We start from the raw sequence: 24,018 nt of genomic DNA, 5'->3' as shown, positions 1-24,018 counted from the left end.
CTGGAAGAAAGTAGGAAACTAGGACTGAAAGGATGAATCAGCAGGGGACTGTGGGAGGAGCACTTGACAGGAAGTCAGGAGGGCTACCTGGGTTCTAGATTAGGCTCTGTAATAGACTGAATGACTTTGAACAAGTCACTTCCCTGGGCCTCTGTTTTGGTTTCTTTAATGAGGTGGTTGGGCAAGATGGTTTCGAAGGTCTTTTCCAGCTCTAAAATTATTATCTTAACTCCTTCGAAGAGTTGCCATACTCTGCTACTTGTTCTTTTAAGAGTATATGATTTTTGTTCACTTGGTTTATTTTTTTTATTGTAGACTATATCATGCGTACAGAAGAGTATATAGAATATAAGTACATTTTAAGTAATAATAACAATAATGTGAAAACCATGTAATTATCACCCAAATTAACAAAGTGAACATTGCTAGTAGTATCTTACAAGTTCTTTATGTCTGTCCCTCTGCTTACACTCCTTTCCTTTCTCTCAGGCACAATGGCTATCCTGATTTTTGCAATCCTTATTTTGGCATTTAAACATAGTGAATTATCTATATATGTATCACTAAACAACATTTTTAAGTTTTATTTTGCTTTGCCTGTTTTTGAACTTTATATAAATAGAACCAGACTATGTATTTTTAAGTAAAGTGAAATGAATACACCTTGGTAACTAGTACCCCAGAAATTCCCCTCATGTCCTCTCTTAGTTACTACCCACTATCAAGAGGAGCTATTATCCAGACTTCTAACACTGGCACCACGAATGAGTTTTGCCTGTTTTTGAACTCTGTGTAACAGGAAGCATACATTACTTTTGTGTCTAGCTTCTTTTGTTCCACGTGTTTATAAAATTCACCCATATAGTTTCATGTAGCAATAGTTATGCATTCTCATTGCTTTATAATATTTCATTTTATGAATATACCACAATGTATTTACCATTCTACTTCAATGAGACATTTGGACTGCTTCCAGTTTTTGGCCATAATAAACAATGCTCCTGGGGTACATTTGAAAGAGTTTTTCTGGGGTATAAACTACGAAGTGGAAGCTGGGTTGTAGGGTATGCAGGGTATGTTCAGCTTTATTGTTTTCTAAGGTCTTATCTCCATTTACACTCCCACCTGCAGTAGATGAAAGTTCCTGTTGTTCCACTTCTCTCCAGGGGGGTCAAAGAGCCTTTCCAGTATGCACAACTGTTGGCTTGAGCTGAGCCAGGAGCCAGGCGTACCTCACACTGCCAACCCTTTGGATGGTTCCCAGAGCTCAGGCCACAGTCATTTCTCCTGTTTACTTGCTCCCTCCAAGTAAGGGGAAAGGATTCAGATTATCCCTAGGTCCCTGATGGCGTGCTCTGTTACCCTGGGAATATGGATGGGATGGGGTGGATTTAATAACATAGTCATTCTTTGAATCAAGTGATCATCCGTAGGGTATTTGGTTCTTTACTGAACAATGGTAGAAAATAGGAGGGCAGGAAGAGAAAGGGGGAAGTAACATTTTCTGTGTGCCTATATACCAAGATTTGTGCTACAAGCTTTATATTTTGCTTATCTCACTTAATCAAAAACACAACCCTACAAGGTAGGTATTATATCTTGACTTTATAGAAAAGGAAACTGAGACTCCAAAAGGGAATCATTCGTTCAAGGTCACAGAGCTTATTAGATGAAGTCAAGATTTAAAGCCTGGCCTGTCTGATTAAAGAGCTCAAGCTCTTTCCAAATACAGAGCACAGAGAAGGCAAAGTCCTTGCTGTTCATGAGGTGTCTTTGTCTTAGATTCCAAGTACTCAGTTCTGCTTGCTTGTATTACCCCACAACTGTGGTATTCAATTGATTATCGCTATCTCATTCATTGATTTAAGCTATATTTTCTTTTTATTATTTTTTTTGTTTTCTTTATCCTTAATTCTTCCTTGTTGTTTTCATTAAGAAAATTGGGCATGTCAACATAGTGGGTCTACTGACAAATAAGACTTCTGTTGCAGAGATAGCTTTCTACCTGCTAGTCTAATATCTTAACCAGAGATGAGATTAAAACACACACACACACACACACACACACAGAGGGACATTGTGAAATCTTCTGGTTCAGGTAGTGATACAGGAAAACTTTAAGACTGAAGGAATGAGAAAGTTAAAAAGAAGGTGAGCAATGGCTTGGTTTTCCTTGAAAGTAAAGGCTCTACAAAAAATTCTTAATATTGTGTTTTATTATTTATTGTTTCATACGTAATAACAATACCCTACCTGGGGTAGACAGGGTGGAGGCCTTAAAATGTAGCAGGAAAAAGCTGAGTCATATATAAGAGTAATGGAGACACTGGAGAAGTCTGAAGAGAAGGTAAGGATAGAAGCAGGAAACAAACTTGGCAGGAGCACTTTCACCAGGGGAGTGAGGTCAGAGATGGGTAAGTTGTAAAACTGGGTAATATAAAATGCCAGAATCCCAGGATTGGGCAAGATCTACAAGGGTCATCTTGTCCATTTTTCTGCCTTTAGATAAAAGGGACCCTTAAACTTTCTCCAGGTATTTAGATGTAAGGTATGTGGAATTTAGAAAGGGAGATTTAAAAAGAAAGATATTTACTGGAGGCTTCATGGAGAGAGAAGCTAGGATTTGGTGACTCACTGAAGTATGGAGAGGGACTGGAAGTGTTCAGGATTGGCTAATAAGGAGGGAGGGAGAGCTGAAATGCCATGTGAAAACCCAACTGTCCATGTGAAAACATCATGCTGAGTTTCCAGTTTGAATGCTCTCTTTCATTGTGCAATCCTGCCTTTCATCATTATGACCAGACTTATAAAGTGGCCTCCCTGAGGACATTTTCTGGCCTTATAGTGTGCAGTTCCCTCATTGTCTTAACTCTGACAAACCTGAATAATTGACCGGAGCAAAGGGACACTGTTCAGATAAGGCCTTTGTGCCTTCTTTTTCTCTTATGACTGGAGCCACAATTCTGGGCAAGGCACTGACTTTCTTGACGAAGTCCGCTCATCTGCAAAGCCTCTAAGTAACCTACTGGAGGCTTTGCCTCCTAGAAGTAACCTGAAGACGGAAAAGAAGACATCAGGAGCAGAGTGGCCTTTCAGGTAGAGTTAATCTTTATTTCAATAAAGCATGTACGAATGTACCTAGTCCTACTCTAAGAGCTATAGTGGGGGTTTCAAAATATAAGAAATGCTCTCTGCTTTCAAGATCATTAAAATTTAGCTGGAGAGCTAAACCAAGCATGCATACACAAAAAATTACAGCATAATTAAATGCTAAACCATGTGGTGGTGACCATATTGCTGTAAGAATTCATGGAAGAAAGAGATCAGAAAATTAAGAGGGAGGAACAGTGAGTGAACCAGCATAAGAAAAGGCACAGAGGAATAAGAAGCATGGTTTAAGTGGTAGAAGCCAGATGGCAATGTATGTTAGGTATATACTAGGGGCCTCTGGGAAGTAATACCCAGTATTTCCTCTGTCCTCTGTCTTAAAGGTTTATCATTCACCTTGCTACTTATGGTCAGACAGACACCAGGACAGAGGGCTCTTTATGGTTCCTTTTTCTATAAAGGCACTTTCTTTCCTCCCTTGATTCCACTCAAGCCTGACCTGATAAACTTTCCTCTCCTGGAAGTGCAGGTGTAGGAGGTATTTCTGTTAAAAAGAGACCCTGGCAGCAAAGAAGGGAACAATAGCGGTAATGATTCAGAGAGAATCATTACTGGGGTTGATTGTTTAAAAATAAAATCTGCCATGGATATAGGAATGTACATTTTTAATGAACAGTGATTCCAATTTAGGTGGTCAGTAAGACATAGTTTTTGAGAGACACTGCCCTAAACTAGAATTGATAATAAAGTGCTAAATGGAGCTACCTGGACAGTGACATGCATATTGTTTATGTATTTCTGGGTTTTTTTTTTTAATGATAATTTATCATTTTTATGAGAATTTATCCTCTTCCCATCTATGGCTCTTACAAATTCACATTGCTGTAATCTAAGGAGCTAGAAGTAGACACTCTTTTAGTGTTAGCTTCCCAACTAGATTGTCATCACTTAAAGACAGGGACCCCTCTTAGACCTTTCTGACTTTCCCCACAGAAGGATGATACCATCTTTGATGTTGTAAGGTAGCTAGGATGCTTAGGACAAATCCCTGATGCTTTTATGCAGCCATCTTGAAAACCCAGGAAGCCATTTGATACTTGGGACCTTTAGCTTCAAGGAGCCCTGGAGGCAGAATGGTTAAATGCTCAGCTGCTAACTGAAAGGCTGGCAGTTCGAATCTACCCAACGGCTCCACAGGAAAAAGACCTGGCAATCTGCTTCTGTAAAGACTACAGCCAAGAAAACACTATGGAACGGTTCTCCTCTGTCACATGAGGTTGCTATGAACTGGGGCTGACTCGATGGTACTCGATAACAAAAACAGTTTCAGCTTCTAGAAATGTATCACTCACCCCCTTCTCTTCCACTTTTAATCTTGTATAGTAAGTTCTCCCCATGCTTTGGCTCTCCTCCCCTGCCTCTTACAGACATAATGGCTTGCATGGCAAGAACTCATGCAACAGCTCTAAAGAATCTAGAGATGGGCAGGTTGTGGCATGTGCCAAACAATACTTAGGGGTTGTTGAAATTCTAGGTGTACTGTCTTAAAGACACAGTTCCTTGCCCATTTCTCTGCCCAGTTGTCCTAACATTTGGTGATAACAATTAGATTATTAGGTCCTATGTGAGTGGTTTTGGTGCAGCATAATTCATTTCTTTCACTTTAGCTTTCGTTAGGCCCTTCCTTAGCTAGTTATTTAGAGAGCTCAATTTCTTCAAATAATCAGTGAGGTCAAAAGCAGGACATGCAAGGGCTTACAAAGGTTTCATATTGTCGATTCCAACTCACAGGGATTCTGTAGTACAGAGTAGAACTGCCCCATAGGATTTCCTAGGCTGTGATCTTTACAGGAGCAGATTGTCAGGTTTATGCTCCCACAGAGCTGCTGGTGGATTCCAGCCATAAGGCTTTCAGTTAGAAGCCAAGCACTTAACCATTGAGCTTCTTAAATTTTCATACAAGGACAGTTATTGAGGGTAAATCTTGGTTTTGCAGTGCTCCTAAAGCTGATACACAGCAACATTGCTAAGAAAGAATTCTGGGGAGAATTCCTATTAATAGGAACTAGGAGAAGTAGATGAAAAATAAAAGAGCCAACTTCAAGGTTTTTGGTTCTGTCTAAAGTTACTTCCTTCATGCCAGCTTCAGATAGCACTATTAGGGTACAGGTAAGGCGTCCTGCTTCCCAGGCCACATTTTTATTCAGTCAAATCAAATGTCTTGTTAAACCAAGAAGTCTTGCTCAAGTATCTTTTTTTTTTTTTTTACAAAAGTTCTGAATTTTCCTATGTTTGTTCAACTGACAGCTGCATCCCAGGAGGGCAGTTATTGTGAAATATGGGTCACTTCTATAAAGTCCATATCTCATTTCCCAATTTATTTCTAATCCCTATTATTTAAAAAGGGAGCAAAGGTCAACGGTTCAAACCCACCAGCTGCTCCGCAGGAGAAAGATGTGGCAGTCTGCTTCCGTAAAGATTATAGCCTTGGAAACCCTGTGGGGCAGTCCTACTCTGTCCTACAAGGTTGCTGCAAGTGGGAATTGACTCCACGACATAAACACTTAAAAATGGGTTGGTAAACTCTTGGAGAAGCCACCAGTTAGTGGTGTTATGAGGGTTCCTAGATGAATATGTATTGTTCCTTGTAGATCAGTATCTTCTTTCTTCCTGCCTCCGCTTCTACCCAGTAACTTCTGGGGTGTGTATTTTATTCATTTTGTGCCCTCTGGCATAGAATTTCTTCCCAATTGCTTGTTACCTTCTGCACTTCTGGCCTCTATCACTTGCTTGTGTAAGGACCAGGAAAGTACTCTGGGTGCTCCATAATTTCTTGGAAGGGGTTAGAACTTATTCCTTTCTTCTGACGTGCAAAAGGCCCACCTCCAGTTTTCTTTCTCTTCCCGCCCAATTGTATTATGTGTTGGGACTCTTTCCATCCCCTAGTTACTACTGATTTTTAACAAACAGCCACCAAAAAAGCATTGCTATGAAATAAGTGGCAAAACTAGAGGAACTGGTTGACCCCATCTCAAAGGCTTGGTGTAACCACCCTGGAGGATGGGTGGCATTTGCCAATCGGAGAAGTTACAAACTGGCTGCCACCTATTTTCCCTTCCTGGGGTAGGCAGAAGACTGTTGTGTTTTGGAACACTGCCCATCTCAGTGAGCTCTCTTTTCTAAGTCTCCGGGATCCAGCACCTCAGATCACTTTAGGGTGAGCTGCTTCGGGGGCTGAGGACCGAGCCAAAGGGGCTGGATATGGAGTTCCAGAATAGGGGTTAGACTGCACCGACTTGGAAAGCAGCATGTGTAATCCTGGGCAACTCATGGACGCCTCTTCAGGTGGTGTGGGATTAACACCATAAGGTCTATGCAAGGTCCGCCTTGTTTGAGCACCCTAGTCCTGGCTACAGGCCGACCGGTCCTGGCCCCTCACTTTCTGAGTCCCAGGCGCCTTTACCCAGATGGAAGATGCATGTGGGGCCCTTTACCCCACAGCCCTCTCTGCCGGGAGGAAGAGTCTACCCGCGGGAAGGGGCGGCGAGAGCCTAGGGCTCCGCAACCGCCCGAAGCCCGCCCGCCCTCTCGCCGCTCAGCCGGGAGTGGCAGAGCCGCGCTCGGACCATCGGCATCGCCTCACGTCGCCCCGCCCCGCGCCGCCTTCCCATTGGCCGCGGCCGGGCCCTTCGGGACCGCGCCTCGCCCCCACGGCGGGCCGGTCCGCGCCGCATCCCCGAGCGGGGTCGGAGGTGAACGGCCTGGAGTAACCCCGGACGTAGTCACCTCATGGGGCTCGCGGGCTGAGCTGGGAGGCAGGGATAGGAGCGGGGCGGGCTCCCACGAAGCCCCGCCCCTTCCCCGTGTGCCCGGCCGGCCTGGAGCTGCGCGCTTGTCAGCCATCGCCGGAGCGGCCGGCGTCTCCTCACACGCAGCCCCGCGTCCGCGCAGGGTCTCCCAGGCCGCCGGATTGCGGACGCCGCTGCCTCGAGGTACGATGAGGGGCCGCCCCGAGCCAGCGGCCTGGGACCTGGAGAAGCTGGGGCCGGCAGGGGCCGCGGCGCGCAGGCAGTGGGCCACCTCCCAGCCTGCGCTCGCACGCGGCCCGGGCTCCATCCTCGCCAGACCCTGCACCAGCAGCCCAGCCCGCAGTGCAGTTCTGGGGCCTTGAGGCCGCAGCTTGGGAGACGTGTAGGCGCCTGAGGTCTCGGTGGGGCTCTCGCACCCCGGAACTGAGAGGCGTATAGCCCAGGGCCCCAGAAAGGGGCCGGGGCGTGTGCCTGGAGCTCGCCGTCCACCCACCCCTAGTGCCCACGTGGTCTGGTTCCTTTCCAGACCTCTCTCCCCAATCCGATCCTGGGCTTGGGAAGGGGAGAAGACCCACGTGAGGCAGATGTCGAGGGTTGGGTCTAGTTGCATGGAAAGTCTCTTCCTTTTTCGTGCGGAATAAGGTGTGGTGGGGTGCAGCTTTGCTGTGTCTTTGTATCGTGGGAAAGTGGGTTGTCCCTGCTCTCAGGATTCTATGTTTTCTGTGAGGGACGTAGTAAATGTTTGTGCCTGTTGTTACTCTCTCCTTCCCGTTTGCCAGACTGCTCAAGGGAAGCCGCTGGAGATAGGACTTAGGTGATGTGAGGCTAGTGATTTCAGGGGAAAATACGCGTGAAGGCCCTGCCAGGGTCAACGCCAACATTATTTTTGGATTTGGAGAAGGGCAAGGGTACAGTAGTGGACACTTGGAATCAACTCTACAAATTAGGAACCCCATGTAGACTTTGTGGAATTTATAGATACTAAGGAGAATGTGACTACTTAGATAGATAGGAGAAATACTTAAATTTCAGATATTTTTGTTTTGGGGGTTTAAGACCTAAATCAAAAAGAACCTAGGACTTCCTGATAACTTTTGTAACTAAGTGGTGTTTCAGAAATTTCCCAATGTGCAGAATAAACCTTATAACCTCCCTCTTCAGTCTCAGAAATTGTTCTCCCTTGAGTCTCTGGTTTCATTCATTAATTTTTTCCCCCAGTGCTATAATGGAGATTGAGAAGCATACTTTGGTTACATGGCTTCCTCTTCCTCAGTGGGTAGGAATACTCTGATTTGTTTCTTGCTTCTTGGTGGGAATGTTTTGAATGTCTGTGATGAGAAGGATTTCTGTGCTGCCTATTTGACAGGTACTTTTCAGGAAAGCCTTGTGGTCTAGTAGTTTTTTCAGGAAAGCCTTGTGGTCTAGTAGAGCAGGACTGCTGTTAGTAGTATCCAGGTAGGTCCTTGCTTGCTACAAAGTAGCAAGCTTCTAAGCTTCTTCCCACTTCTCTTACTTCAGTTTTCTCTTTTCTAAATACTATTTAATACCCAACTGGAGAATTGTTGTGAACACAAGACGTAATTTACAAACATTGTAAAGTGGTGTATATCATGGACAAAGTATTAACTTACGAAGCTGCCTGTGTTGGTGTTGCAAAATTTTGTGTTTTTTTGTCTGTCTGTTTTCTTTTTGATTTGCCAGGGCAGAATGGAAATACATCGAGCATAAGATCTGATTGTTTTTAAAGTGGGAGGAAAGTTAGGGAAATGATGGCATTTCACTTAATGAATTTAAAGTTCATTGTAAAGTCAGCCCCAGAGAGAACTCTCTCATCTGATGTTGCCTCTCTCAAGTGCTGTGAAGAGATCCAAGTGTAGATGACTATGTAACACTCTATTTCCTTTCAGTCAGTGACTAGAACAGTTTTTTTTTTTTTTTTTTTTTTTTACCTGTCACACAGACTGGCTTAACAGGTCTGGGGCAAGTATTTTTCTGTCCTTTTCATTTTTTTTTTTTTTTTCCTGGATAAGTAGTATCCTAATATTATAGTCTTGGTTGAAAGGAGAAATAAATAAAAATTGTTGGAATAATACGTTAGAAATTAGAATTTTCAATTGGGAGAGGAGAATCTTTAAAAGTCAGGAAAATAAGTTGTATTATTATCTAACATGTTCTTAAAGATTAATAATGATAGGAGCTATGCAGTTACAGTTTTTCTAAGTCCTTAAAACATAAGATTACAAAGAAGTAAATGAACACTACAAAGTGGCTGAAAAAAATTAACTATTGAGGTGACATATTTTTGAAGGAAAACTTCATCAATCTTTCATTTCAACAGATTAGTGCTTAGTTTTTTTGTTTCTTTAATTTTAGAAAACTTTTAATTGAGTGTTACAACTTGAATATAATAGACTATTTAAAAGTGATTTTAAATAAATGGGAAACTCATGACTTGTGCGCTTACACAAAGAATATAAACCTGTTGGTAGGACCTAGTTTAGCCAGTCAGTCTTAATATGTGTGCTCTAGTGATCCACTTCTCTTACCAATTTGTTATTTATTCAGACTACCATTAAATCTCATAATGTTTAAGGAGGCAAGTGAAAAGTGGCTTTAACAAAAAGGGATGTTAAGGGCCTTACTTGAAGTTTGGTGACCTCAATTGGTTCCACTATCCAGTGATATTATTTGAGACTTGAACTCATTCCACTCTTTCAGCCTGCCGTACTTATTCTCCTTTATGTGAATAACCGCAATGATCTTTACCGTCCCATGATATCAGGAATTGAAATTGCATGGAAGTACTAGTTATAAAGTGGTTATCCTAGATACTTTAGAATAAGCATGTATAAATGATTTTCATCTTTTGAATGTTAACACAAAGTTTGAAAATTCCAAATAAACTCCTGGAATTAAGTTTGAAAAACAGTTTCAGTCAGTTTTGGAGAATCTTTTTCATGAGGTATAAGATCTTGTTTATGAATATTTGATTATTCCATACAACAGAAATTAAAAGTACACTCAGTAATGAAGTTCCTAAAAATTATCCTCTGTTTTTGTAGACAGCTTTCAAATCTATCTTTAGTCATGTGTTTGCATACATGTATATGCAGGTATTTACCCATGCTCTGAGTTGGGAGGATAGTAGGTTGATAGGAGCTTGGTTAGTTAAGTTTATTAGGAATGATATCAACAGATTAGCACCAGAAGAATGGATAGGTGGGTTGTTTGTGCTTCAACATTTAGTAGTATTCCCAGCCCAACAAGGCAAGGTATTCAATTTCCCTTTGATTGCATCTCATAAACCCAAAAATTTAATAAAACTTGTAGTATTGGAAAGTACCTTAGGGATTTTCTAGTCCAGTTTTCTACTTAATATGAATATTTTATCTAATAAAACCAAAACCATTGCCATTGAATCGATTTCGACTCCTAGTGATCCTATGGGACAGAGCAGAACTACTCGATAGGGTTTCCAAGCAGTGGCTGGTGGATTTGAACTGCCAAACTTTTGGTTAGCAGCCAAGATCTGTAACCACTGTGCCAAGAGGGCTCCATTTTATCTAATACTCATGCTGAAAACTTCTAGCTATAGGCAGCTCACAGTCTGACCAAATGCATTATGGGGCACATGCTCTAATTATTTGAGAGTTCTTTATTATTTTTAACTTAAAACTGTCTCCCTAGGACTGCATAGGATGCTGTAACTCCAGAAGAATTAGGAATTTCTGCTTTAACTTGTAAATTTCTCCAGCTCTAAATTTCTGCCAGGTAATGTAAACTACAATGCCTTAACACATCCAGAGGACGTGGGGGTAAACATCAATATTTCCTCAAGGAGGAAATTATTTTTATCCCTGATGCTCACTGGATGGTCACTGACCCATCTGCATCATGGGTTCAGCTTATCTAAATGCTGCTCAGTGAAATAAAATTATGAGCGTGAATTGATTCATAATCCCAGAGGTTTTTGAATTTACAGAATGACTTTTTATCTGGAGTCCTCTAAGTGTTTCCAGAGACTAATATTTGAAATACACACCCTGTTCGTGATTCATGCCCCCTAGTTTTGTAAGTCAAATACTCATTTGAATTCTGATGAGGCACTCAGCCTACAAAAAAAGCCTAGTGTTTGTACAGAGTTGTGAGGTGTTGGGGGTGGTAAGTCTAAAACAATTGGAAGAGATAATGACTTTTTCAAGCCTTATTGAGGTGATAACTCAGAGTCAATTACACAGCAACACGTATTAATAAATAAGTGAGTGGCATACAAGTTGCTTAGCTAAATGCTTAGGCAGCTATGGGCTAAGGGATCATAGTAGCATGGAATTAACTGGGAAAGCTTTTTATTAAACTTACTTAAAAATAAATGAAATTTTAAAGATTTTAAGTAAGTGGTTGTTGTTACCTGCTGTTGAGTTGCTCCCAACTCACGGGAACCCTATACACAATGGAATGAAACACTGCTGGGTCCTGCAACTTCCCACGATCGGTTGCAGATTGGACCGTTGTGATCCGTTGGGTTTTAATGCTTTTTAGAAGTAGATCACCAGGCCTTTCTTCCTAGTCTGTCTTATCTAGAAGCTTCGCTGAAACCTGTTCAGCATCACAGCAGCATCCAAGTCTCCCCTGATAGACACGTGGTGGCTGCACATGAGATGCATTGGCTGGGAACTGAACCCACGTCTCCTGTATGAAAGGCGAGAACTCTACCACTGAAGCCACCGCTACCTCCTAAGTAGGTAATACACAGATAACACATTCACATAGTTCAAAATTCAAGAAGTATACAAGGGTGTACAGTGTCGTCAGAGGCAACCAGTGTTAATTTCTTAAAATTTTTAATAATTACTATCAAATATTTTAATTTAAATTTAATGTTACTAATTTTAAAATAATTTCCAGACATTCTATGCATATTCAAGCAGATGCTTATATGTATTTTTCCTCCACCCACTTTTTATACAGATGATGCACACTTTACACGACTTTGGTTTCTTCCTTTAATGTTATAGGGAAGACATTTTCACATACTTATTTTCTTCAAAGTTGTACATGCACATAATTTAAAATACTGTATAATTCCACATAATTGGTTAGAAAAAAACAGTAGTCCTTAGAGCTTCCCCTCATTATTCCTTTTCCGCTTTCATTTCTTTTAGCTGATGTATTTGTTATATACCTGCTTGTCTGTAAAATACTTACCTTGCTACTTCTTGATTTTTCTTAATAGGCATTATCTATTGATGTCTTACTATAGAAGGAGAGGATTCAGCTTTCTTTTCTCTCTTTACCTTCACGGCTCACTTTTACCTTTCCCAATCCCCACTATTAACTACCCAGATGAGTGATATTTTAACTTTGGATATTTCTGTGTTCAGTCTTTATATTATTAAGAATGTGTAAATGCCACATAGAATTTAGTTGGGTAATATCCCATGATTACTCTTCTATCCTACATAACTCTTTTCCTGGAGTTAATAATGGTCTTGATTTCTGCTTGCTCTGTTTTCTGTGTACTTACCATTCATTCAGTCTCACTCTTTACCAGTTTTCTAAATCCCTCAGGACATTGAGAAGGATCAAACATTTCACTCATTTTTATCTTCTGTAAAATTTCTCTCAGACTTTTCTGACTGTTCCAGTCTAAATTGCTTGCCCTCTGCAGCTGGTACATAGCAGTCATCTTGAACTTCTTCACCATCATCCTGGGGATCATCTTTACTTCTCTTTTGCTGTGGAGAAATTATTTCCTATCTCTTCCTTATTATTGGTTTATTCCCTCATTTTGGAGGAAAATACCTTCCAGTAGCATCCTGACAAAGAATGCATGGGAGGTAAATATTTTTCCCAACTTTTTGTTTTGAAAAATTTTAAACCTACGAAAAGTTGAAAAGAATGTTACAGTAAATACCACTCTATACTTGACCTAGATTCACCTGTTAACATTTTGCTATGTATTTTTAAAAATAATACTGTTTTCGGTGAAAGTTTGCACAGCAAATTAGGTTCTCACTTAACAGTTTCTACACAATTTGTCCTGACATTGGTTACATTTTACACAGTATGTCAACTTTCTCATTATTTCTGTTCTGGTTCTGTTACCAGTAATTTAATTTCCCTGCCCCCTTACCTTCTTGCCTTTGCTTTAGAATAAGTGTTGACTGTTTGGTCTCGTACAGGTGATTTTTGTAAAGGAGCATAGTACTCACAAGTGATATTGTTTATTTTATGAGCCAATCTGTTATTTAGCTAAAAAATGGCCTCATGGGGGTGGGGGTTTGGGGACCATGGTTTCAGGGGACATCTAAGCCAATTGGCATAATAAAATCTATTAAGAAAACATTCTGTTCTACATCCCACTGTCTTAAATGCTAGCAAGCAACCATCTAAGATGCATCAATTGGTCTCAACACACCTGGAGCAAAGGAAAATGAAGAACACCAAAGACACAGGTAATTATGAGCCCAAGAGGCAGAAAGGGCCACATAAATCTGAGACTACATTAGCCTGAGACCAGAAGAACTAGATGGTGCCTGGCTACAACCGATGACTGTCCTGAAAGGAAACACAACCTAGAACTCCTGAGGGAGCAGGAGAGCAATGGGATGCAGACCCCAAATTCTCATAAATAGACTTAATGATCTGACTGAGACTAGAAGGACCGTGGAGGTCATGGTCCCCAGACCTTCTGTTAGCCCAAGACAGGAACCATTCTCAAAACCAACTCTTCAGACAGGGATTGCACTGGCCTATGGGATAGACAATGATACTGGTGAAGGATGAGCTTTTTGGATCAAGTAGACACACATGAGACTATGTTGGCATCTCCTGTCTGTAGGGGAGATGAGAGGGTAGAGGGGGTCAGAAGCTGGCTGAATGGACATGAAAAGAGAGAGTGGAGGGAAGGAGTGTGCTGTCTCATTAGGGGGAGAGCAATTAGGAGTATATAGCAAGGTGTTTATAAATTTTTGTATGAGAGTCCGATTTGATTTGTAAACTTTCACTTAAAGCACAATAATAAATAAAAAGAGATTAGTAAGTCTAATTTATAAGATTCTTGGAAGAAATAAGGTAAAATTTGCAAAAAAAAAGATGACCTCATGGAATAGTTTCAGGGTTTAAAGAGCATCTCAGGGCGGTAGTCTTGGGGAATCCTCCAGTGTCAAATGGTCCAATAAGTCTGAACTTTTTGAGAACTTGAATTCTGTTCTACGTTTTGCTCCTATTCTATCAAGATCCATGTATTTTGTTCCTGAACAGAACGGTTGGTAATGGTAGCAAGGCACCATTTAGTTCTCGTTTTGTGTAGACTAGGTCATGATTTGTATAGACTGTCAGTCCTGTGAACTAGTTTCTTCTCTGAGCCTTTGGTTTCCTTCATTCTGTTATACTCCAGATGTGTAGAGACCAATAGTTGTATCTTAGATAGCCACTTGCAAGCTTTTAAGACTCCAGATGCTCCTCACCAAACTAGGATGTAGAATATTATCTTTATGAACTATGATACGCCAGTTGATTGAGTTGTCCCATGAAACAATGATCCTAAGCCTTCAGACTGTGTAAACCAGTCGCACAAGGTGTTTAATAAATATTCATGTTTGTAACCCCTATGTGCTTTATTGCATATGTAGACATATATGAATGCATACACTTACATATGTATATACACAGGCATATAGATACATCTATATATGCCTACCTATATACACATACATATGTATTTTTAAACTTGTACACATACATGTGTCCACACTCCTATTATTTAGTTGTTACACTGTTGTATATGTCCTAGCATAAAAACATCCTTTTATTCTTGCATATTTCTTAGTGACATTTACCTTGGTCAGGCTGTATACATTTCACCCACATTTGGCGTAATATTTTCTGTCTCCCAAAATAACAAGTGTCTACTATCTGGAGAGTGATCTCCACCCCTTTCCCACCTATCCCTGGTAACCATCAGTGAATGTTAGTGGTTTTTGGTTGTACATAAGCAGCCCCAGCAGCTGTGTTTTTTTTTTTTTTTTGTCGTTGTTGTACATACATCTATCACAACTTTTGCCAATTCAAATTTTTATAGGTTATTGACAATAATTACAATAATCGGCTATGTAACCCTACCCTTAATCAATGCAATATTTCCATCACCGTTAGCCTCCGTTTTCCCTGGTAATCACTAATCAGTTAGAGTCATCATACAGTGTTTGTCTTTTTGTGATCGACTTATTTCACACGGCGTAATGACTTGTAGTTTCATCCACATTATATTTTGGGAACTCGTCATTACTCTTTGTGGCTACATAGTATTCCGTTGTATGTGTGTACCACATTTTGTTTATTCATTTGTCTGTTGATAAGCACTTAGGCTGTTGCCACCTTTTTGCTGTTATGGATAGTGTGACATTGAACATAGATGTGTGTATGCCTGATTGTGTCTTTAGTATTAGATCTCTAGGATATATACCTAGAAGTAGAATTGTAGGATCTTAAGGCAGTTTCTATTTCTAATATTTTGAGAAAGTGGTGTCCTGTTTTCCATAGTGGTTGTACCATTTGTCATACTGTATTTGTTTTGTCTTTCTCTGTCTCTTTATATATATGTATGTATGTATATACATACATATATAATTTCTTTTAACCATTTCTAAGTTGCAGGCCTCATTACATTTCACCCTTAAATATTCCTGCATGTTTCTCTCAAGAACTAGGACATTCTTCTAATTAATCTTAATGCCATTAACCAAAAACCAAACCCATTGCCATCAAGTCAGTTCCAACTCACAGCTACCCTATAGGACAGAATAGAACTGCTTCATAGGGTTTCCGAGGATTCGAACTGCCAACCTTTTGGTTAGCAGTTAAATGCTTAACTACCGTGCCACCAGGGCTCCATAATGCCATATCCTCCCAATTTAATATTCGTATGTTTATATCTAACATATAGTCCATTTTAAGTTTTCTCACTTGTCCTAGTAATGTCTTCTATAGCTATGTGTGTGTGTGTTTTAATATATGACCTAGTCAAGAGTCATGCATCATGTTTAGTTCTCATATCTCTAACCAGTTACTGTTGAGTCAGTTCTTATTCATGGTGGCCCCACGTGTGTCAGGGTAGAAGTGTGCTCCATAGAGTTTTCTTTTTTAAATATAATTTTATTCATATTGAGGATAACACAACAAAACATACACCATTCAGCGGTTTCTACATGTACAATTCAGTGACGTTGATTACATTCTTTGAGTTGTGTAACCATTCTCACCCACTTTTTCGGCATTGGTCCTCCTCTGTTAACATAAATTCACTACCACTTAAGATTTCTGTCTAATCTTTCAAGTTCCTGCTTTCAGTTTGATCTCATATAGATAGTTCTTAAAAGAGCATAATGCTCCTGGCAGACATTTTTTACTAGTTAAGCTAACCTGTTGTTTGGTTTTAAGACAACTTCAAGAAATATTTTTGGTTTAAGGCTTAAAGATTATCTCAGGGCAGTAGTTTCAGGGTTCTTTTAGCCCCTTTGACTCCAGAAAGTATGGAGTCCATGAGAATTTGAAATTTGGGTCTGCATTTTCCCCATTTTGATCAAAGATTCTGGATTCTGTTTCATTTTTCTGTATGTGGAAATCCAAAGATTCTGTAGAATCTTTGATCAAAACGTTCAGCAGTGGTAGCTAGACACTATCCAGTTCTTCTTGTCTCATGGCAAAGGAGGCAGTTGTTCATGAAGGCAATTGGCCATATACTAATATCCTCCTATTCCTGACTCTTCTTCCTCTGTTGCTCCAGGCAAAGAGAGACCACTTGTCATGCATTGGATGGCTGCTTGTAAGTTTTTAAGAGCCCAGGGACTACACAGTGAACTAGGAGTTAGGACAGAAGCAGTGGACACGTTATTAGGCCAATTAACTGGGATATCTCATAAAACTATGACCGTAAACCTCCAAACCAAATCCCATGAGGTTTTATGTTGTACATAAGCAGCCTCAGCAGCTACTCTTTTTTTTTGTCAGTGTTGTAAATATATCTATCACATACAAGTTGAATTTGCCAATTCTACTTTTTACAGGTGTACTATTTATTTATTTAAAAAAAATTTTTTTTTTTTACTATTTATTGTACAATTTTTGACAGCAATTACAGTAATCAACTTTGCAAACCTACCCTTAATCAATGCAATATTTCTATCACTGTTAACCCCCTCTTTCCCACTCCCTTCCATCCCTGGTAAACTTTGTTCTTTATACATTTGCCTTTTCTTGTCTTTTTATATAAGCGAGGTCAAACAATATTTGTTCTTTTGTGATTGACTTATTTCACTAAGCATAACGTCTTCCAGCTCCATCCATATTGTAGCCTGTATCAAGACTTTATTTCTTATACTGGCTGGGTAGCATTCCACTGTATGTATGTACCATATTTTGTTTATCCATTCATCTGTTGGTGGGCATTTAGGTTGTTTCCACCTTTTGTCTATTGTGAATAGTACTGCAGTGAACATTGATGTACAAGTCTCTGAGTCTCTGCTTTCAAGTCTTTTCTGTATATACCTAGGAGTTGAATTGCTGGATCATATGGTAGTTCTATTCTTAGTTTTTTGAGGAACTGCTACACTTTTCCACAATGGCTGTACCATTTTACATCCCATTATTAGCAATGGGTAAGGGCTCCAATTTCCCCACATCCTTGCCAGCATTTGTTATTTTAATTTTTTTTTTTTTAATTTTAGCCATTCTAGTGGTAGTGAAGTGGTATCTCATTGTGGTTTTGATTTGCATCTCTCCGATGGCTAATGACACTGAGCATCTTTTCATGTGTTCACTGGCCATTTGAATGTATTCTTTGGTGAAATGTCCATTCACATCCTTTGCCCATTTTATGATTGGGTTGTCATTTTGTCGTTAAGTTGCCAAAGTTTTATGTTAGTGATTCTTGTTGGATATATGATTTCCAAAGATATTCTCCTAGTCGGTAGTTTGTGTTTTCACTTTTTTGGTAAACTATTTTGACGAACAAAAGTTTTGAATTTTTATGAGGTCTTATTTATTTTGTGTTTTGCTTATCGTGCTTGTGTTATTATGTTAGATAATCCATTGTTAAAAGCTAGGCCTGACGGCGTTGCCCCTGCTTTTTCTGCTAAGAATTTTATGGTTTTAATTTGCACATTTAGGTACTTAATCTATTTTGAATTTGTTTTTGTGTATAGTGTGAGGCTTGGATCCTGTTTCATTCTTCTGCACGTGGAAATCCAGTTTTCCCAGCACCATTTATTGAAGAGACTCTTCTTTCCCCAATAGCAGCACCCTTATGAAAAAAAATCGGTTGACCATAGATGTGTGGGTTCATTTCTGGACTCTCAACTTTATTCCTTTGGTCTTTGTATCTATTGTTATGCTAGTACCAGGATGTTTTGATTACTGTTGCTGTATAACCCAACCTAACCCATTGCTGTCGAGTCAGTTCTGACTCATAACAACCCTATAGGACAGAGTAGAACTGCCCCCATGGACTTTCCAAGGCTGCAAATCTTAATGGAAGCAGATTGTCATATCGTCTTCCTGTAGAGCAGTTGGTGGGTTCGAACCACCCACCTTTTGGTTAGCAGCCAAAGCACTGTGCCACCGTGGGTCCTTATGGTATCTGTATAGTATGTTTTGAAATCAGAAAGTGTCAGTCCTCCTACTTTGTTTTTCTCTTTTAACATTGCTTTAGCTATTCAGGGCCTCTTGCCATTCCATACAAAGCTGAGGATTGGCTTTTTTATTTTCTGTAAAGAAGGCTGTTGGAGCTTTGGCTGGGATTGCATTGAATCTGTAGATTACTTTGGGTAGTATTGATGTCTTAACAATATTGTCTTCCAATTCGTGAACATGGAAAATGTTTCCATTTATTTAAGTCTTCTTTAATCTCTTTCGGCAGTGTTTTATAGTTTTCATTGTATATGTCCTTCATGTCCCTGGTTAGATTTATTCCTAGGTATTTTATTCTCTTAGATGCTGTCATAAATGGAATTCTTTTCCTAATTTCCCTTTCAGATTTCTCATTGCTAGTGTATAAAAACCTAACTGATTTTTGTTTGTTGACCTTGCACCCTGAAACTTTGCTAAATTCTTCTATTAGTTCTAGAAGTTTTCTTGTGAACTCTTTGGAATTTTCTATATATATAGGATCATGTCATCCACGGATAGAGAAAATTTTACTTCTTTTCCAGTCTAAACAAAACAAAACAAACCCACTACCGTCAAGTCGATTGCAACTCACAGCAACCCTATAGGACAGAGTAGAACTGTGCCATAGAGTTTCCAAGGAGTGCCTGGCAGATTCAAACTCTGACCTCTTGGTTTTAGCAGCTGTAGCACTTAACCGCTATGCTACCTACTAGGGTTTCCTATTTTCCAATCTGGATGCCTTTTATTTGTTTTTCTTGTCTTATTACTCTGGCTAGGACTTCTAATACAATATTGAATAGAAGTAGGGAGAGTGGCACCCTTGTATTTTTCTTGATTTCAAAGAGAAATCTCTCAGACCTTCTCCAGTAAGTATAATGTTGGCTCTTGGCTTTTCATATATGCCCTGAATCATATGGAGGAATTTCCTTTCTAGCCTAGTCTTCTTTAGGATTTTCACCAAGAAACATTGTTGGATTTTATCAAATGTTTCTTCTGCATCGATAGAGATGATCACATGGTTCTTTTCCTTTGTCCTATTGATATTGTGTTTAGTTGATTGATTTTCTAATGGTGAACCATTCCTGGAGTAAATCCACTTGGGCATGGTATATGACTCTTTGACTCTTTTAGTATACTGTTGAATGCTGTTTGTTAGTATTTTGTTGAGGATTTTTGTATCTGTATTCATAAGGAATATTGGCCTGTAGTTTTCTTGTGGTATCTTTTTCTGGTTTTGGTATCAGGGTTATGTTTGCGCCATAGAGTGAATTAGGTATTCTTTCCTTCTCTATCTTTTGGAAGAGTTTAAACAGTATTAGTGTTGATTCTTCTCTAAATGTTTGGTAGAATTTCCAGTAAAGCCATCTGGTCTGGGACTTTTTTGTTGTTGTTGGGAGGTTTTTGATCACTGGTTCGATCTCTTCAGGTGTTACAGGTCTGTTGAGACTATTTCCTCTTGAATCAGTTTGGGTAGATTGTGTGCTGCTAAGAATTTATCTATTTCATCTAAGTTAACCAGTTCGTTGCCATATAGCTGTTCATAATATTCTGTCATAATTCTCTTTATTGTATCAGGTCGGTTGTAATGTCCCCTCTTTCATTTCTTGTTTTGGTTATTTACGTCCTTTCTCTTTTTTTTTTCTTTGTCAGTCTGACTAAAGGTTTGTCACTTTTATTAATTTTTTTCAAAGAACCAACTTCTGGTTTTATCGATTCTATCTATCGTTTGTCGGAAACCCTGGTGGCGTAGTGGTTAAGTGCTATGGCTGCTAACCAAGAGGTGGGCAGTTCAAATCCACCAGGCGCTCCTTGGAAACTCTATGGGGCAGTTCTACTCTGTCCTGTAGGGTTGATATGAGTCAGAATCAACTCGACGGCAGTGGGTTTGGTGGGTTTATTGTTTGTTTTCGATTTTATTTATTTATTCTCTGACCTTTATTATTTCCTTTCTTCTGGTAGATACAGGCTTAGTTTGTTCTTCTCTTTCTAGGTTCTGGAGTTGTCAAGTTAGGCTGCTGATTTGAGATTTTTCTTCCTTTTTTTTGTGTGTGTGTGTAGGCATTTATTGCTATAAGTTTCCTTCTGAGTACTGCCTTCACTGCATTAAGTTTTGGTATGTTGTGCTTTCATTTTCATTAGTTTCTAAGAAATTTGTGATTTCTCTTTTGATTTCTTCCATGATCCATTGGTAGTTTAATAGTGTATTGTTTAACTTCCATATATTGGTGCATTTTCCATTTTTTTTTTCCCCGTTACTGATTTCTAGCTTCACTCTGTTGTAGTAAGAGAAAATACTTGTATAATTTCAATCTTTTTAAATTTATCAAGACTTGGTTGGTGAACTAAAATGTGGTCTGTCCTGGAGAATGATCCATGTGCACTGGAGCAGAATATATATTGTGCTGTCTTGGGGTGGCGTGTTTTATATATGTCTGTTAAGTCTAGTTGGTTTATAGTGTTAGTCGGGTCCCCTGTTTCCTTGTTGTTCTTCGTTCTGGATGTTCTAGCCAGTTTTTAAGTGGCATATTGAAGTTTCCAAATATTATTGTTTGTTGTTGTTGTTTTTTGTGTGCCACTGAGTTGATTCCGACTCATAGCGACCCTATGGGACAGAGTAGATCTGCCCCATATGGTTTCCAAGGAGTGGCTAGTGGATTTGAACTGCTGATCTTTTGGCTAGCAGCCAGGCTCTTAAACACTGTGCCACCAGGGCTCCACTATTATTGTAGTACTATTTCTCCCTGCAATTCTGTCAGCATTTGCTTTATATATTTAGATGCCCTGATGTTGGGTACGTGAATATTTATGATTGTTAAATCTTCTTGATTAGTTGACTCTTTTATCACTATATAATGTCCATTTTTTCTCTTCTAAGAGATTTTGTCTTAAAGTCTACTTGTCTGATATTAAGATTGCTACTCCAGCTCTCTTTTGGTTATTATTTGCTTGGAATGCTTTTTTCCATCCTTTCACTTTTAACCTATTTGTGTCCTTGGATTTAAGGTGTGTCTCTTGTAAACATTATATAGTTAGATCATGTTTTTTTAATCCATTCTGCCACTCTCTGCCTTTTGACTGGAACATTTAGTCCATTTACATTCAGTGTAATTACTAATAAGAAGTGACTTACTTCCGACGCTTTGTTATTTGTGTTTTGTATGTCTTAAACCTTCTTTGTCTTTGCCCTTTACTACTGCTTGCTTTTGTGTTTTGTTCATTTACTGTAGTGAGCCTTTTTGGTTCCCTTCTCCTTTCCTTTTGTGTACGTTTTTTACGTATTTTCTTAGTGTTTACCATGAATATTACATTTAACAGTTAGTATTTACAACATTCTAGGATAAGTTAGTACCAACTTAATTTCAGTAACATACAAGAATTTGTATGTACCATTTCCCTCCTTTGTTATTGTTTTTGCTAATTTATATTTCTTGTGCCCTGTAACATAATTTTATCCTTGCTTTTTATGTATTTGTTATTAAAAAACATGAAGGACAAAACATTTAGAATTATCAAGCACAAATATCTTATTACTAGTCCTTATACTTGTCCATGCATTTACCTTTATTAGGTATCATGGATTGACTTCTGTCCCCCAAAAGTATGTCTACTTGGCTAGGCCATGATTCCCAGTATTGTGTGGTTGTCTTCCATTTTGTGATCTGATGTCATTGTCCTCTATTTTGTGATGTGTTGTAAATCCTAACTTCTGTATGTTAATGAGGCAGGATGAGTGTGGGTTGTACCTTAAGTTACAGCCTTAGAAGAGAGTTCAACTCAAGTCACACCCCACTGAAGTCACGCCCTTACTTAAATCACATCCTTGCTTTGAGTCACACCTTTTATCTTACAAGAGATACAAGGAGACAGAAGTGAGCAGAGAGGAGGGACCTCACTACAACCAAGAGAGAAGAGCCGGGAGCAGAGCACATCCTTTGGACCTGGGATCCCTGCTCTGAGAACCTTCTAGATCCAGGGGAAGATTGATGCCAAGACACATGGAGATCTGCAAGGAATGCTATACCCACAAATGTTGAAAAGAGACAAGGATCTTCCCCTAGAGCCTTCCCCAAGAGCCTCGTGTCCAGAATTCGAACTTCTAGCCTCCTAACCTGTGAGAGAATAATTTTCTGTTTGGTAAAGCCATCCACTTGTGGTATTTCTTTTTTTTTTTAAATAATTTTTATTGTGCTTTAAGTGAAAGTTTACAAATCAAGTCAGTCTGTCACATATAAGCTTATATACACCTTACTACATACTCCCATTTACTCTCCCCCTAATGAGCAGCCTGCTCCCTTCTTCCAGTCTCTCCTTTTGTGACCGTTTTGCCTGTTTCTAACCCTCTCTACCCTCCAATCTCCCCTCCAGACAGGAGATGCCAATACAGTCTCAAGTGTCCACCTGATACAAGTAGCTCACTCTTCATCAGCATCTCTCTCCAGCCCATTGTCCAGTCCCTTCCATGTCTGATGAGTAGTCTTCGGGAATGGTTCCTGTCCTGGGCCAACAAGGTTTAGGGACCATGACCGCCGGGATTCTTCTAGTCTCAGTCAGACGATTAAGTCTGGTCTTTTTATGAGAATTTCGGGTGGTATTTCTTTTGTAGCAACCCTAGATAGCTAAGATATTAGGGACCTTTCTTTTTATGTATAGCTTTGACTTATTTTCTAGTGTTTTTTCCCTTCCACTACAGAATTCCCATTAGTATTTTTTGTACAGCTAGTCTGGTGGATATGAACTCTCTCAGCTTCTGTTTGTCTGGGGATGTTTTAATTTCACTCTCATTCTTGAAGGATAGTTTTGCTGGATACACTGTTTTTGGTTAACAGGTTTTTCTTTTCAGCACTTTAAATATATCATTCCATTGCCTTCTGCCCTCCCCATGTTTCTGAGGAGAAAGGAGCACTTAATCTTAGCCTAAGTATAATGTGTCTTGGTATAGACATTTTTGGGTATCCTGCTTGGGGCTCTTTGAACTTCTTAGATTTGTAGATTCCTGTCCTTTGTTAGATTGGGGAAATTTTCAGTTGTTATTTCTTCAGATATTCTTTCTGTCCCTTTCTTTCGTCTCCTTCTAGAATTCCCACCATGTGTCTATTAGGGCTCTTGTTGTCCCATAATTCCATTAAACTGCGCTCAGCCTTCTTCTGCCTCTGTTCTTGCTCTTCAGCATCTGTAATTTCACCTATCTTAATTCACTTATTCTTTCTTCTGCCTGATTAAATCTGTTGCTAAGTCCTTCTGTTATTCTCTCATTTCAGTGATTGTCCGTTTCAGTTGCAATATCTCTTTTATTAGATCCTTATTTTGTTCGTGTATTGTTTTACCTTATTTCTTTTAGCTCTTTGTCTGTGTTTTCCCTTAGTTCTTTAATTATGTTTAATGTTGTATTATATTCCTTTTTTTTCATTATTTGGTAATTTCTGGATGCACTTTT

The 24,018-nt window shown here is 39.5% G+C and overlaps 1 protein-coding gene across 11 annotated transcripts in view; it reads left to right on the top strand.

The window, feature by feature from the left end:
* Positions 1-24,018, top strand: part of ACACA (acetyl-CoA carboxylase alpha) — a 318,748-nt gene that overhangs the window by 46,187 nt on the left and 248,543 nt on the right. Inside the window, exons 1-3 of one of the 11 annotated variants that reach the window (XM_064271373.1) lie at positions 7,012-7,100; positions 10,605-10,688; positions 11,485-11,659. The exons of 4 other annotated variants lie outside the window; for them this stretch is intronic. The gene's annotated coding sequence lies outside the window, so the exon portion shown is untranslated. Of the gene's footprint in view, positions 1-6,987; positions 7,101-8,947; positions 11,660-13,295; positions 13,373-24,018 lie in introns of those variants that run through there. 6 more of the 11 variants (XM_064271372.1, XM_064271374.1, XM_064271375.1 and 3 more) reach the window with 6 other exon arrangements.

The sequence above is a fragment of the Loxodonta africana genome, chromosome 18, assembly GCF_030014295.1.
Source record: "Loxodonta africana isolate mLoxAfr1 chromosome 18, mLoxAfr1.hap2, whole genome shotgun sequence".
Lineage (NCBI taxonomy): Eukaryota > Metazoa > Chordata > Mammalia > Proboscidea > Elephantidae > Loxodonta > Loxodonta africana.
Note: the sequence above shows the minus strand (reverse complement) of the source record. Positions and strands in the feature narration are given on the sequence as shown.